Source organism: Lepus europaeus, chromosome 8 (assembly GCF_033115175.1).
Source record: "Lepus europaeus isolate LE1 chromosome 8, mLepTim1.pri, whole genome shotgun sequence".
NCBI classification, from domain to species: Eukaryota; Metazoa; Chordata; class Mammalia; order Lagomorpha; family Leporidae; genus Lepus; species Lepus europaeus.
The window spans coordinates 49,466,970-49,483,301 of record NC_084834.1 but is presented as its reverse complement, the minus strand read 5'-3'; the positions used below and the strand labels follow the sequence as shown (position 1 = coordinate 49,483,301).

General features: G+C 48.1%; 1 long non-coding RNA gene across 1 annotated transcript; it reads left to right on the top strand.

Moving 5' to 3' along the window:
- The first annotated feature begins 1,055 nt into the window (after positions 1-1,055).
- LOC133765536 (uncharacterized) lies at positions 1,056-4,007 on the top strand. Its single transcript, XR_009866605.1, has 3 exons — positions 1,056-1,128; positions 2,142-2,206; positions 3,939-4,007. It is a non-coding gene; the product is annotated as an uncharacterized LOC133765536 (long non-coding RNA).
- Positions 4,008-16,332: the final 12,325 nt, after the last annotated feature.

Genomic DNA, 16,332 nt, shown 5'->3' with positions numbered 1-16,332 from the left:
CATTAGAATTGTGGATTAAAGACAGCTATCTGTCTTGTCTCATTTTTGATACACCAACTGATAATTGGGCTATAGCTGTGTCTAAAAATAACATACAGTACATTAAAATAATATTCCTTGGCTACATTTCCAAAGTGGTATTCTGGGACTTCTTTGCATTAATCCTGTAACAATAACAGGATTTGCGCTTTTAACTCCCCTGGTGTAGCTTTGAAAATCTTGCCTAAAGCAGCTAATGTTGCCGTTTAAATCCGCCTCTCACTATCCTTAGGGAAATGCAAGCTAACTGCTGCAATGACCTGTACCTGGGAGAATAAGAGAAACAACCTATTTCCTCTCGGGAACTGGGCTGATCAATATCAATATTTCAAAAGGACCACCGAGCCATAAAGGCCTTGGAGTGTGTATCCGACTTCATTCAGAGCACCCTAGCTTCTGCCAGTGTGCAGGTATCCGGTTTTCCACAGGGGAGGAGACACTGCGTCTGGTTGAATAAACTGGAACTGAGCCGACTCGCACGTGTGGGAGCCTGTGAGTGTGTGTGTGTGTGTGTGTGTCAGGAAGGGGAAGGAGGCTGTCATCGTTGTGTATGTTTCTGGTAAACATTCTTCTTTCCCCTGTGTAAACTTGGGCGTCTCCCAGAAATTAGGTGCTGTTCATCGTGTCCGCTTTAAAAAAAAAAAAAATGCATATCCTAAAATGCGCTCGCAGCTCTCCATTGGAGCTCTCAACAGCCCTAAATGCAAGTGGCAGGAGTGTTTCAGCGATACCATTAATTGCGTTTCATTAATTGGGAAAAAGCTTTTGTGTGTGGCTGTGGCGCTGAGGGCTGCATTTCCTCGGCGTAGGTACCACGAGCAGGCTGGCACTGCTTCCGGCCCGGCGCTGCCTTTGATAGCCTCACGCCGAGAAGGAGGCCGACACACTGAGCAATTATTTCGGAACAGATTGCCCGTTAACATTTCATACTATCACCGACAGGCATCCTTTCCGGGGCACAGCCTTGCTTTGGCCACGATCATCCAAGAGGTGGCAGCACCCCACGCTCCGTAGTCCCGGAGCTCGCCGCCGCCGCGGACGCCGCGGGCTCGTCATGGCGTCACCTGAAAGCCACTTTGGAGGGCGGAGGTAGGGGGGAGGCGAGGCAAGGGAGACACAGCATTTTTGCTTCTCCGGTTTTCTTCTTCTTCTTCTTCTTCTTTTTTTTTTTTTTTCCTGGAGAGTTCAGGAAACAGCTGCGTGGATTGTTTTGAATGGATTTGAAACGGCTTTTCCTTTTTCTGTCTTCGCCCTGAATTCTACTGCTCTGTGTGCTATCTTTCTGTGAAGACCTCATGGGCGTATTTATGTGTTTCCTGGTTCACTCCCTGAGGGACGAAGGAAGAGTTTCCGTTGCCAGGGATCCCCGGGGACCTCATTTTCAATTCCCTGTACTTGTTTCTATCACAGGAAGGCGGGATTAAGACAGCATCACTGACAATTATTTTTTGAGCTTGTATGTGTGTGAGGCACTTAACCCAGCCTGGAGGTAAGGACAGTGTCCAGCTGGGGTGACCACTCTCCCCAGCCTTTCTCCCAGCATCCTCCTCCAAATCTTGTAAAAAATTCCGCTACTGAGCCCATAGCTGTTGAGACAGCCTCAAAGCCTGCCCAGAGAGGACACGACTTGACAGGTGGGGGTGAAAAGCTGGTGGCATGCGTGAGCGAGGGTCAAGGCCAGAGTCCGGCTTCTGTAGAATCCGTCCTCTTCTTGTGTGTTAGGCCGTTTAGGGGCACGAGCTGGGACACACTGAGCTGACCATGCTGATGGGGTACAGGACACTCATGGGAAGCTTGTGTCCGGGAGGCCACAGGAAGCTGGAGCAGGCACAGCAGTGGTCCAGGGTCTAGTCTAGCTCGGACGTGAGACTTCCTGCCTCCACCCTGCCCATCTCAGGGACTTGGCCTCTGTGTCTCCCACAAGTGCTACAACCCACCTGGCTCTGTGCACCTTTTCTTTTGCTCATTTCTCCAGCTTAGTCTTGACTTTGACAACCTCATACCCCCAGTCTTTTCTACATGGTGTCTGCTCTCTGAACACAGTTTTTTAGCTTCTAGTTCAACTAAAAACTCAATGACTATCATTTCTGTTTCATGGTCAGTTTTCAGGGGAAGGGAGGAAGAGGATGAGAAAAGGAAGAGGAGGAGAGGAGGCTTGGCAGCTCAGGTAATTGCATTGATCCCATTTGGACAGAGCTTTAGAGAACAGATCACCCCCAAGGCCTGAGCCAGGCAATGACCTTGGAATCACCTTTCGTGAAGCCCTGCCCGGGGCTGCTCCCCAGCCTGGACTGTGGGCATGCCTGTTCCCTTCAGGAGGGCTGTGGAAGTGGTGGGGGCTGACTTGGACATTTTGGCCCTTTGTCTACACAAAGGAAGGAGCAGCAATGTTCTCCCAAGCTCAGTGAGGCTAGGGGTCCTGGTGTCAGGGTATTGCTATTCTGGTGGGTTGCTGAAACACTGGGAAGAGATGAACTCTTAACCTGTGTTTTCTGTGATGGAATTCAGTCATGCAGCATAGAAAACACTCTTAAATTAGGGAGCAATTTAGACCCAATATTCAATGATTCCAGAAACTTGGGAGAAAGGGATACAGTGCCTTTATTGAACCATGCTATCGTTTGTACAGCACAGCTTGGTTTCAGCCAGGCAGGGAGAAGGAGCCAGTCTCCGTGTTATAATTAAATCTTCCTTGATAGATCTCAACTTACATTTGACTCCAAAGACTGATTCTCAAGCGTTAGCTCTGGGTGCTGCCTCTGGGTGCCGTGATGTAGACTGCCATGAGCTGTTCTCCATCACCAAGTGACTTGGCCGCAGCCCGGGTTGATGCAGCCAAGCCATCTGGAGCAGGGCAAGGGGCACGAGAGCCATGCCAGCCTGGTAGCTGTGCCATGTCTCGGCCTCGATCTTTGCCTTCCCCGGCCCTTTGACTGTCATGCTGCGGCCGAGCGGCCAAACAAGGCAGGCCCCATGGGACAGCTTATTTGCTTTGGGCTACTTGAGGAGCTCTTTCAACTCCAGCCATTTGCCTTGAGATTCTGAGCATACCCCCTCTTGCACATGGAGTCCACGTGAGCCGCAAGGCACTGACTGGAGTACAGTAGCTGTGGGTGTGAGGATGAGGCAGGGGACAAACGATGGTTAGGTGTCAGAGGTTTCCACATCCCTCCAGCCCATTTATTGAAATTTCTGCGTGTGGTGAATTTGCTCCCTAGTTCACTGCTTTGTGGCACCACATTTACCATGATCCAAAGTTCTGAATGGAAGATTTTATTATTTGATGTTTCCTGATGTTAACTTTGAGCTCCTATCCTGAAAGAAACAAGGGGTTCTATTCTGCTGAGTGTTTCCTGCAGTGTCGTAACACAGTGTTACATGAGGAACAGGCATGCAAATGGTGGTTTTTTGTTTTTTTTTTTTTTAAAGTTGATTTGGCCCAATCTCAAGTTCCTGTTCAGTTCAGGAGATTTCTTATTAGGTTTCAAGGAGTTTAGATCTTTTATGTCATCTGTTGGAAACCTGCAGGCATAGATACATTTTGGCCAACTTTCCAGCTTTAACCTGATCCTGCCCAGTTCCAGAAGAATCATACCTTAGCCACTGATTTCTCAGGGACGCAGAGACCTAGTGTGGTTCAAAATGCCCAGGAGTTACCAACCTTAGCCTTCTTGCTTTTTAGTTAACTTCATCCACCAAACTCCTCTCCTCTGCTGTGGGGGCGGTGAAGTTACACGGTGGTGATGACGGCTTCCAGAACTCAGTGGAGATTCTGCCTCTGATTGGCTCTGGGACCTGCTTGGCCAAGAGTCTGCCATCTCAGCCTGTACTGCTGGGGTCAGTGCAACAGAGAAGTGTGATGAGATGCTCATGCACTCACTCTTGGCTGTCTTCCCCAGAAATGAACCACATCATATCTGATATTTCATTAGCCACGCCAAGACACAAGGCCATGCTGAAGTTCAAGGGGATGGAGCTGTGCAGTCATTTCATGGCCTGGAAAGAAGGAAGAACCAGAAATACTGGTGACTCTATTGGGCCCACCTCCTCCTCAGAGAGCTTGGAAGTCGCTGCCTTCCAGTTCTTTTTTTTTTTTTTTTAAAGATTTATCTATTTTATGAATCTTGATGTGAATGGAAGGGGAGAGGGAGCGGGAAAGGGGAGGGTTGCGGGTGGGAGGGAAGTTATGGGAGGGGGGAAGCCATTGTAACCCATAAGCTGTACTTTGGAAATTTGTATTCATTAAATAAAAGTTTAATAAATGAAAAAAAAAGATTTATCTATTTTATTTGAAAGGCAGAGTTACAGAGAGGCAGAGGCAGAGAGAGAGACAGAGAGAGAGAGAGAACGAGAAAGTCTTCCAACCGATGATTCGTTCCGCAAACAGCCACAGCAGCTGGAGCTGGGCTGATCGGAAGCCAGGAGCCAGGAGTTTCCTCCAGGTCCACGTGGATGCAGAGGCCCAACGACATGAGCCATCCTTCACTGTCCTCCCAGGCCAGAGCAGAGAGCTGGATGGGAAGTGGAGCAGCTGGAACTTGAACCAGCACCCATATGGGATGTTGGCACTGCAGGCGCAGCTTTATCGCTATGCCACAGCACCGGCCCCCAGTTTATTCTTTTTTTTTTTTTTTTTTTTTTACAGGCAGAGTGGACAGTGAGAGAGGGAGAGACAGAGAGAAAGGTCTTCCTTTTCCATTGGTTCACCCTCCAATGGCTGCCGCGGCCGGCGCACCACGCCGATCCCAAGGCAGGAGCCAGGCGCTTATCCTGGTCTCCCATGGGGTGCAGGGCCCAAGCACTTGGGCCATCCTCCACTGCACTCCCGGGCCATAGCATAGAGCTGGCCTGGAAGAAGAGCAACCGGGACAGGATCGGTGCCCTGACCGGGACTAGAACCCGGTGTGCCGGCGCTGCTAGGCAGAGGATTAGCCTGTTGAGCCATGGCGCCGGCCCCCGAGTTCATTCTTTAGTGAGGCATAGGAACCTTGAGTGTAAATACTATCACTTCTTGGGTTTTTGGCTAAAATCAAGAGAATAATACCGGGCCGGCACCATGGCTCAACAGGCTAATCCTCCGCCTTGTGGCGCCGGCACACCAGGTTCTAGTCCCGGTCAGGGCACCGATCCTGTCCCAGTTGCCCCTCTTCCAGGCCAGCTCTCTGCTGTGGCCCGGGAGTGCAGTGGAGGATGGCCCAAGTGCTTGGGCCCTGCACCCCATGGGAGACCAGGAGAAGCACCTGGCTTCTGCCTTTGGATCAGCACGGTGCCCCAGCCGTAGCGCGTCCGCCACGGTGGCCATTGGAGGGTGAACCAACGGCAAAAAGGAAGACCTTTGTCTCTGTCTCTCTCTCTCACTGTCCACTCTGCCTGTCAAAAAGAAAATAAATAAATAAATTAATTAATTAATTAAAAAAGAGAATAATACCAACATTATCTTTTGGGATTTGCTGGAATTTAAAAACAAAATAAACCTGCAGTAAAGATAACTTGTGTCATGAAGAATGATTTTTCTATATTTTATAAATATCAGTTTATCCCTCCCCCCCAAAAAATCAGTGCTCAGAAGTAGTCCGTTGTCACACTCCCTAAACACCACGTGTGCACGGTATTGACATAAGGAGTCAGGTGTGTTTATAGTCACCAGGCCTGCTCCTGCTTCTGATGCCTCCCACACCTCACAAGCCCTGCAAGGCCCAGCAGCTCCCAGAGTCCTGCACAGAGCAGTGGCTTCAGACGCTTGGACTGTGGGGCTGTGACCTCTGTCCTCTGCCCTGTGACGGATTGGGCTCCGGCAGTCACAAAGCAAGACCCCAGGTTCTTCAAAAGCAGGGAGGGAGTCATCCTGCCTCACTCAGCTGTCCCAAGTACCTCACTTACTCCCGAACTCCCTTCCCCTCAAAGACATGGTCCTAACTGCAGGAACAAGGAGTTGATTCACAAATGTAAAGAGTTTGGTAACCAACTGTTTTTCTTAAAGCAATAATTTTTTATTTAGTTTTTTTATTAGAGAGAGAGAGAGAGCACGTGAGAGCACGCCCATCCACTGGTTCACTCCTCCAATGCCTATAATGGCTGGGACGGAGTCAGACAGAGCCAGGAAACTAAAACTCAATCCAAGTCTCTCAGGTGGTCTCTCAGGGACACAAGTGCCTGAGCTGTCATCACCTACTGCCTCCCACGTATGCATTAGCAGGAAGCTGGAATCCCACGCAGAGCTGAGACTTGAACCCAGGCCGTCTGATATGCACGTAGGTGTCACAACTCTGTTATAATCATTAGACCAAATGCATGTCCCATCACTGCCTTTTACCGCAAGCCGATGAACAATGGACTATTACTTAGATAGGCCAGGTAATAACAAACCATGGGGCAACTGGAAGAGCTTTTGCATTAGAATCTGAAGATTGGTTCAGACTTCAGCTCTGCCACATTCTAGCTGTGTCACCTTCCAAAAATCTCTTGGCCTCTCTGAACCTTCTTTGGTAAAGTCAGGGTAACTACATTTACGTACTAGGATAGAGCAGCCCATCAATAAAACATAAATTGTAATACCTTTCCCTTAGGGTTGTGGGGACTCAAGTTATTTTCACTAAGATAGTTTCTGGGCAAAATATATATGTATAAGTATGTATATCTCAAGCTGGGAACTTCTTCCCTCCCTTTTTGCTTGCTAATTAAGAGTCATAAATAAAATGCTGATGAGCTGCAGTCTGCCGTCTGTGCTGTAGCTGGAGGGCTGTTTTGACTTTGCCTGACAAATGGCTAACCAGCCGCTCCCACCATGCCCAACTCAAGTGTTCCGCACTGAGAAATCCAGCTACTGCCAACAGCATCTTATAAACTTGTCACTATTTACTTACTTGGTGACAGTGTTTTTGTTCAGTGATCCTCCCTGAGATTTCCCCCTGCAGGGTGTGTCTATTTCCCTCAAACTGCAATTTACATATAATCCTTCCCCAAACCATACAGAAATAATGACATCTAAGTGAGACTCGGTGCCTTCGTACTTCACCCCCATCGCAGTGTAGTTGGGGTGGGATGCGGTCTTTACAAAACAATAGCTGGACACGCCCAGGACTTTACTAAATGGACATATACTTCCAAGCAGCTTCAACAGGCTACTAACCAAGGCTTCCAGGTCACCTACCAAGAGGTGTTAGAGACAGATCAGATCAGCTTGGGAGAGCTGATTGTTAAACGTTCAGGAACTTTGCATGCAGCGGATGTCATGCTGGTAAGGTTGAAATTGACCAAGGTAGGAGTGTTCATACCAGGGAAATTGGCAAGCACTACAAAAATCAGGGTTTTTCTTCCAGGAGAAAGGTCAGTTGCTAAATGTTTACCAGCTCATTGCTGTACAGTCTAAGCAAGCCTGGGTTGAATCCAGATGTGACTGAGGATGGGAGAAGGGATGTCAAAAACCAGAAGCATAACCAGGATTAGGGGAGAGAGAACACTCACTTGCACTGGAGCCCTGCTGAGTGTCGGTGTCCATGCTAACCTACAGTGAGACTGACATGTTTCAGGAAGTGTCCCTCAGGTTCCTGTGTTCATGTGAATGATAGGAAGCCTCCTAGGAGCCTAGCTCAAGGTTAACCAAGAGCATGAAGGAGGAATGCCAGGTAGAGCACGGTGCTCGTCACTCAGGGCTCAGTCTAGTCCACAGATGCGACTTGGATGGGGCAGGTGGGGAAGGCTCTGCTTCAGGAACTCCGTAGCACGTGATGGCGCTGTCTGGCTTTGACATATTGCGTGTTCTGGGACCTCAGCGCAGCAGTTGGGGGGTGGGGGGCAGCAGAGGCTTGGAGGGGCTCCTAGAGTGCAGTGGGATGGGCTCACTTATGAGCCCATTTCCAAAGGCAGCTTGCAGAGGACCACAATGTGAACAAAGGGGAAAAGGCCAATAGACTTTACCTATGTGATCCCAGATGTCCCTTAGACAGGCAAGGAAAGGGAAAATTGGAAGCAGATGTACTTCCTCAGTTTATCCTCTTGAGGATCTTATGAGAAAGGCCTTATTAGAACACTTTATAGATGAAGAAACTACGGATGTGAGTGTTTGAATAACTTGCGTGAAGTCACAGAAAATAAGTGGCCAAGCTATCCGACATAGGAGTGTGTGAATGCAAACCCTCCCCTGGGCCTCCCTGACCTCCCTCTCCCCGGCCTCTGCCTGTTCATCTCCTTTCCGATTCTGGGGAAGAAGTGTCTCTTCTCTCCAAGGCCAATGCTTCAACTCCTGCCCATGAGTCTTGTCCCTTTCCACTTCCTGCTCTGGCCTTCAAACAGCACCCCCTTACTTCGAGCCCCTTGCATCTCTTTGCCCTCAGCCTGTTCGTTCCTCTTTGCTGTCTGTCAGCTGAAATGAGTAGCCACGTGGTGCCTTGCTCACTCCTTTCTCCCTTAGGCTCTCTGCTGGTTAGCCTCGGTGCAGCTGGTCCTTTACTTGTGGAAGTCTCTGCTCTCAGATCACATGACTTGTTTTTCACTGCCCTCTTTTCCCTCTCTGGTGACTCGACTGGTCACTTCTGGCTCCTCTCCTTTTCCACCCCCCACGGAAATACAGGCCTCCAAGAGGCTGGGTTGACTCTCTTTTTCTTTTTCAGTCTCTCCATTTGGGTGTCCCCCATGGCTTCAGCACTCTATGCAGACAATCCTAAATCAATATATCGACAAGTCTCGTGGGAATTGAATAGAAGTAACTAGACTGTGTCCCCAGGGCCAAGAGCAGAGTCTGGCATGCAGCGGGCACTCAATAAACCAAAGAGATTTCAGACAAAGAGAACATTGTGAACAGAACCTGGACATATGTGCGTGGATTTATCTGGCAGTTACCCCCATCAGGCTCTGAACTCCTCAAAGTCAGGAACTGTGGTTTCCTCCCATTTTTGATGAGCTGACCCAGTACAGCTGTCCAATGAATGTTTATTGAGTGGGTGAATGAGAACAGGCTTGGTATGTTTGTACAAAATAGTGGCAGTCTTTATATAGGAATTTAGACTTTGTTCTGCGTGCAGTGGGCTTGCAGCCATGCATGGCTTTTTCTCATTAGAGTTACTCAGTTGGAGCTGAGTCCCAGGATGACTCATCTGGCTGTAGTCAGCACTCAGAACTTTGCGCCATCTTCCTCCTTCACCCTTGCTGCTCCATCTCTAATCAGTGGTCTAATCTTGTTGATTTTCCTTCACAGTGTTCACTTAGGGCTTCTCTCTGTGTTTTTGTTTCTGTTCTCATGGCCACCTCCCAAGGTCAGCCCTAATCACCTCTTGTGGAATGTCAGTATTGGTCACTCCCCACGCCAGTCGCTGTTTATCCCTTTTCTGTGTGCCGTAGGCGTTGGCTGTTCTGATGGCTGCCTCTGTGTTTGAGAGAAAGAAAGGAGAACAAAGCTGAATTGGTTCTGGGGACACAAGGATAGAGAGGGCTACAGGAACTCGCCGTTATCGGCCTTTAATGCCACAGGCACTCACATCTGGGGGTTGCTTTGGGTTTTACCCTTGAGTTCCTTGAGTGGGTTTATCCTCTCATTGCTCCTTATAACAAAGACTAGGACTCATGGCCACAATAAAGCTAAGTTGTAGAAGGAAAGACAGTGGACCACTGGAAAGTTCTTCCAGTGATTGAAAAGTGGAAATAGAAGAGCGATCCTTTAGGAAAGGGAGAATTATAGAAGGGAAAAAGTAAAAGGCCAAGGTAAAGGAAGTACTTTAATACTTCTAGATGGAAGGAAAGAAAGAGAGAAGACAAGAGCTGAGACTCTGCTGTTTTTCATTGGAAATTACAAGTGGGCCCTTTCTGAAACTGTTTTCTTAGAGCCTTGTGGATCCAGAATGCATCCCAATAAAATAGTGAGCTAATAGACTTTAGGGGATTTCTCTCAGGACTCTTTAACCTAAGGAATTTAGGTCTCTGTTAGGCAAAGTATGATCTGTCTTCTGCACAGAGGTAAGTATAGAAATGGCCAGTAAATATTTAGAAATTTTATAGCCTTGTGCATTGCCAAAAGTGCTGTCCAGGGGTGGGTGGTATTGGCTGGAGAGAGCCAATTGCAGATATTTCTTCCTGTTTGTATGATTCAGTAGCTTCATGTTGGTAGTTTGAAATTCATCATAAGGGGAAGTATTTTTATCATGCAAATTGGCAAATGCTACAAATCAGGACTCCTCCCATTCCCTAGAACCACATACTGAGTGTTTGCCAGCCCATCCCTGAATGACAGAGACATCCAGACTTCTGGTGAGGGAATGCTATTGAGCTAGGTGTTGTGCAACTGCTGTGGGAAGCTGTTTGTGACTGGGATTGTCTACCAGACATGCACAGACATGTATCTGGCAACAAAGGGGTGGGGGGAACTGGTCCTTTGCCACAGGGTATTTGAAATGCACTACCTTAGGTCGCTTTCAGCTTGTTCTGAGATTTAAGCATGCAAACAGAGGTCTTCATGATAATGAATGGAACAGCCCACTGGCTTAGCGACCTGCCACTCCAGCTTTCAAGTCCTCTAAGACAGTTAGGAGCAAGGATAGGAGCATAGAGGAGGCGACAGGTCTAGAAGTTATACGGGAAATAGCTGAAGAGGGTTGTGTGTGTGTGTGTGTGTGTTTTAATCTGCAAGGTCTGCCATGACAAAACTCCACAGACCGGGTGGTTTATACAATAGAAGTTTATTTTTTCACATTTCTGGAGGCTGGAAGTCCAAACCAGGGGGTTGGCAGGTCTGCTGTCTCCTGAGGCTAGTCTCCTTGGCTTGCAGATGGCTACCTTCTTGCTGGTCCGCACATGGTCTTCTTTCTGTGCACGTGCACCCCTGGTGTCTCTTCCTCTTCTCGTCAGGACACCAGTCCTACTGGTTTAGGGCCCCATCCTTATAACCTCATTTAACCACAATTACTGATTTAAAATGCTCTATCAGCAAATGGAATCCCACTGAGGGTTGAGGCTTCAAAATAAGACTTTAGGGAGGACACAGTTCAGTCTACATCAGAGTGCCACTGTACTTTACCCGTCCAGGCTCACTCTGCATCCCAGACACCCACAAGGATGTGAATCAGGCAAGACTGTGGAGCCAAGGAGGCCTGCCCCAGCTTCTGGGTCTGCCTACTCATTGGCTACCTGGCTATGGGCAAGTGAATCTTTCTCATCCTGCTTTGCTTTGCCTGTAAGACGGATACACTATGAGGTCTTGCCTTCTAGTCTAGTTCCAAGAAATAAGGGAAATCACATAGGTAAGCTTTAGAAGAGTATCTGGCCCATGACAGGTAATAAATATACACTGTTAATAAATAATATGGAGGTCATTGCTATGAATTGAATATATAAGAGGATACTTTAAAAAATTCATGGGAATTCAGATTAAAAGATGAGTTTATTTTGGTATGACAAGTATTTGAATTCCATGCAGTTTTTAAATAAAGCACTTTTCCATGAATCATTTGATAAGCCCTTATATGCATGGATTTCAAAATTTTTTGCACCAAAGTAAACTGATCCTTTAATGACATTTTCCCGAAACTTTTTGATGTACTCTAAATTTGCAAGACTGACTGTGGCAGGAGAGCCATGTTTTCTTGAAGTTCAATAAAGCCAAAAAATCCAAGGGCATTACTTTTTTTTTTTTTTAAGATTTATCTTTATTTATTTGAAAGACAGAGTTACAGAGAGAGGTAGAGACAGAGAGGTCTTCCATCCGCTGGTTCTCTCCCCAAATGGCTGCAAGGGCCGGAGTTGCGCTGATCAAAAGTCAGGAGCCAGGAGCCTCTTTCGGGTCTCCCCTGGGTGCAGGGGCCCAAGGACTTGGGCCCTCTTCTACTGTTTTCCCAGGACATAGTGGAGAGCTGGATCGGAAGTGGAGCAGCTGGGACTAGAACTGGCATCATGCCAGTCCGGAGCTTTAAACTACTGTGCCACAGTGCCAGTCCCTCAAGGGCACCACATGTAAACTAACGCCTCAGTGACTTGGATTGCTGTGGAGAAGTGCCAAGAAACAGGAACTGAGAATTTAAGTGCTGGGAGAAAGAACTGGCTTCTTCGATGGCCTTCCTTTTCCCATTGTGGAAATATAGCATATAAATGTTTATTTATTTTTAAAAATTTATTATTATTATTATTTATTTATTTTTGACAGGCAGAGTTAGACAGTGAGAGAGAGACAGAGAGAAAGGTCTTCCGTTGGTTCACCCCCCAAATGGCTGCTACGGCCAGCACTGCGCCGATCTGAAGCCATGAGCCAGGTGCTTCTCCTAGTCTCCCATGCAGGTGCAGGGCCCAAGCACGTGGGCCATCCTCCACTGCCTTCCCGGGCCACAGCAGAGAGCTGGACTGGAAGAGGAGCAACTGGGACAGAATCCGGCACCCCAACCGGGACTGGAACCCAGGGTGCTGGTGCCACAGGCAGATGATTAGCCTAGTGAGCTGTGACGCTGGCCATAAATGTTTATTTGTACATATTTATCTACTCTATTTCTAGAAGATCCATTTGGGTGAATTTATCTGATTTTTTGCCCACTAGAGGAAGTTTCCTTGAACAATATTATCAAGAAAAGTTACGTATTCTGTGTCTCATAATTGTAGGATACAATTGCGCTTAGAAAACAATAGCCAGGGAGGGCATTTGCGGGAGCAGTTAAGATGGTGCATGGGTGGAGCCGGCTCTGTGGCTCACTTGATTAATCTTCCGCCTGCGGCGCCGGCATCCCATATGGGCGCCGGTTCTAGTCCAGGCTGCTCCTCTTCCAATCCAGCTCTCTGCTGTGGCCTGGGAAAGCAGTAGAAGGTGGCCCAAGTCCTTGAGGCCCTGCACCCACATGGGAGACCTGGAGGAGGCTCCTGGTTCCTGGCTTCAGATCGGCTTAGCTCTGGCCGTGGCAGCCATTTGGGGAGTGAATCAACAGAAGGAAGACCTTTCTCTCTGTCTCTCTCTCTCTCACTGTCTGTAACTCTACCTGTCAAATAAATAAATAAAAATCTTAAAAAAAAAAATCCAGAAGGAACAGTTCCCTAACTACGAAGAGCTGCCTTCTAAACCACCTTTGGCCTTATGTTGCCATCACCTTCCCCCATCCACTTCTGTCTGTGAGACATAGAGCCGTTCTGACACCTAGGAGTAACCATATTTTCAGTTTTGCTCTGGTGAGCCTGGCAGGTCGCACAGAAAGTCAGCTTGACATTTTGGCCTAAAACGAGTGATAAAATAAAGTCAAACCATCTTCCATATTTTTTCAGAGATGTCCAAATAAAACAAGTTTAGGGGAAGAAGAGGAGAGGTTTGAAGGAGCAGAAGTCTCCTACAGTCTTGCTCGGAGCGCTGCCGCGGAAGGAGCTCCGGCTGCAGCGCACCTGCGGGAAGGACAGGTGGGTAGAGAGGGGGACAGCGATCCTGCAGGCGCTACACAGAGGCTTCCAGAAAGGAGCAGAGTGGCTCATCAGCTCTTCTGCGTGTGCTCACAAATTAGACATCCATCCCAAAAGGTATACTGCAATATTAAAGTCCATTTGCACGCGCTATAAAGTTCCCCCTGCGTCCCGGCAGATGCACGCACGCCTGCAAAGTATCTGTAGGTTGATTCCTTTGTGAGTTACGTGCAGCTGACACGGCTGAAAGCTGCAGCCGACCCCGATGAGGATGGAAGCTCAGGCTGGACCAGCGGCTGATGCCTTATGCATAAGTAAATTAATCCTCTCTGAGCAGAGTGGTACAAAATTATTAAGGCAGCTTCCGAGGAAACTTCTAAGGCAGAACCTAATGAAAATGTCAGAGGCTATGAATTATTAGTTGCTGCCCTGCTGTTCTGAAGAGCCAGGCGTGCCTCTGCCCGTTATCCACAGTTGCCAGCCTTGTGGGGAGGGTAGCCAGAACCCAAGCAGAGCACCAGCGATCATCTGGGTGATGGCCAGAAGGGCCTCAGAGAGCAGTGTGGAGGTGATGTTGCCCAGCATCCAAGGCTGTCTTGACGCAGCCCCTGTCTTCTGACCCTGTGGCTTTGAGAGTTGCTCTTTGGCGAAGACCTGTTTATCAAGATCCCAAAAGGGTCACGGCATAAAGGAAAGGCTTGAGTTATTTCTGAAGTCATTTCAGAATCCAGGCGCAGTGTTCAGCGCTGACTGACTTTGGGTCCCCATAGAAAGGTGTTCCTTCTGACTTCACTGATATCTGGAATTTCTGTGGTTTCTCCTCCCCTGCTCATGGGTAGCCATCGTCAAGTGGCTCTGGGCAGGTGCACCTTTCTCAGCCTCTGCTCTCTTGGACTCTTCCTTTGTAGCATCTCTTGTACTCTAATCTGTTTTCTCTTTGCCACCCTCCTGTCCGTATCCTGTCCAGTCCAGACCTTCTCTGCGGCTTGCCTGGACCTCCACGGTCTTGTTCCTCCAGTCTCTGCCCCTTTGACCTTCCTTCCCAGAGCACAGCAGCAGTATCAGCTAATGCTATTAAATAGGTGCCTTTTCTATGCCAAGTCCTGGGGTTGCTGGGCATCATATTATTTCTAATGTTTGCAATCTCCCTGGAAATGGTATTATTTACTTCCCTTTTACAGCTTGGGAGGCCCCCAAGAGCTACATAATGTGCCCAAGGTCATGCCAGCTAATGAGGGGGCAGGGCTAGGATTATAACCAGGGCAGCTGGACCTACGGGTGTATGCTAATCCTCAGTCATGCTGAGTTCTCTGCTCAGATACCATCAGTGGCTCCCAGTGCTTAAAATATCAAGTCCAGGTTCTTTTTTCTTGGTCTTCAAGGCTCTCTAAGGGTTTCCAGGCCTGCTGCACCACCCCATCACACAGCTGCTCTTTAGCTGAACCACATATACAGAGAGAGAGAAAGGGAGAGAGAGAGAGGAGAGAGAGAGGGAAGGAGGGAAGAGAGAGAGGGAGAGAGAGAGGGGAAAGGAAGGGAGGGAGGGAGAGAGGGAGAGAGAGAGAGAGAGAACAAAGAAAAAACCCCATCTATTTATAGTGCTACCCATGCTTTTTTCCTGAGTGCTTTTAGATGTGCTGTTTCTCCTGCTGGGAGTACAGGCTCCTTCATTCTCCTCTATGTAAGTAAATGTCACCCAAGAAAACACTGAACGGAGCTGGGCTAGAGGTTCATTTATTTTCTGGTCCACAAAGGGTATGTTAGATCTTTATTAAATAGCCAAAAATGTCCTTTCAATAATATTTTTCTTTAATATCTTTTTAAAAGACATTTAAAGTGAATCAGAAGGCAATTAAATGATGAATTTGTGCAGCCGGATTCTGCTGCCCCCAGCCGCTGTGGATGCTATCTGACTGATTAACCTCCGTCGCGGAGCTCTCTCTGATTGAGGGAAGCAATGACGGAAAACGCTTGGCCTATCACATGACTGATCCTGGCTGTCATGAGCCATCGTTTTCTAACTGCAAGCTTTCATTTCCAAAGCCCTGGCACGGTTTCAGGAGCTGTAAACCCTCATGTGAGTAAGTGAGCAGTAAGAACTGGCAGTTTTTCAATCTCAAGTCTCTTCAGCTTTAAACCTACATTTAGCTGTGATTTTTTTTTTTCCTCCTTAAGTTGGACATTCTTTTTGGTGCACACTTTTTTGATAAATAAAATTGGGTGAAGGTGAATTTGACTGAGACAGATACGGTTGTTCTAGTGAGAGCTGACCTTGGGAGGGAGTCGTATCTGTTCTGACATTAATTCCAAAGCAGAGAAGGAGGGAGAGAGGAGTGGACGTTTGTAGGGCTCCCACCCTCCACAGGACACCATGACTCAGCATTGGGGACATGGCAAATGCACCTGGAGGAGGTGAACCCTGGCAGAGATGACTCATGATACCAGTTTGGACAGGTTTTACTCTGAACGTCTTGGGGAAGGTCAAGGTCACGTAGACCTGAGTAGTGGAACTACTTTGTGGGGCCGGGCAGGAGATATCATGGGGAGGATATTTAAAAAAAAAAAAAAAGATTTATTTATTTTGCTTGAATGTCAGAGTGACACAGAGAGAAGAGGCAGAGAGAGAGGTCTTCCATCCGATGGTTCACTCCCCAATTGGCCGCAACGGCCGGAACTGCGCCAATCCGAAGCCAGGAGCCAGGAGCTTCTTCCAGGTCTCCCACGAAGATGCAGGAGCCCAAGGACTTGGGTCATCTTCTACTGCTACCCCAGGCCACAGCAGAGAGCTGGATGGGAAGTGGAGCAGCCGGGTCTCGAACCGACACCCGTATGGGATGCGGGTGCTTCAGGCCAGGGTGTTAACCTGCTGCGCCACAGCAGCGGCCCATGAAAAGATCTTTTTTCTAGTTTAATGTTTAAGTCATTGGAGTTCATTTAACA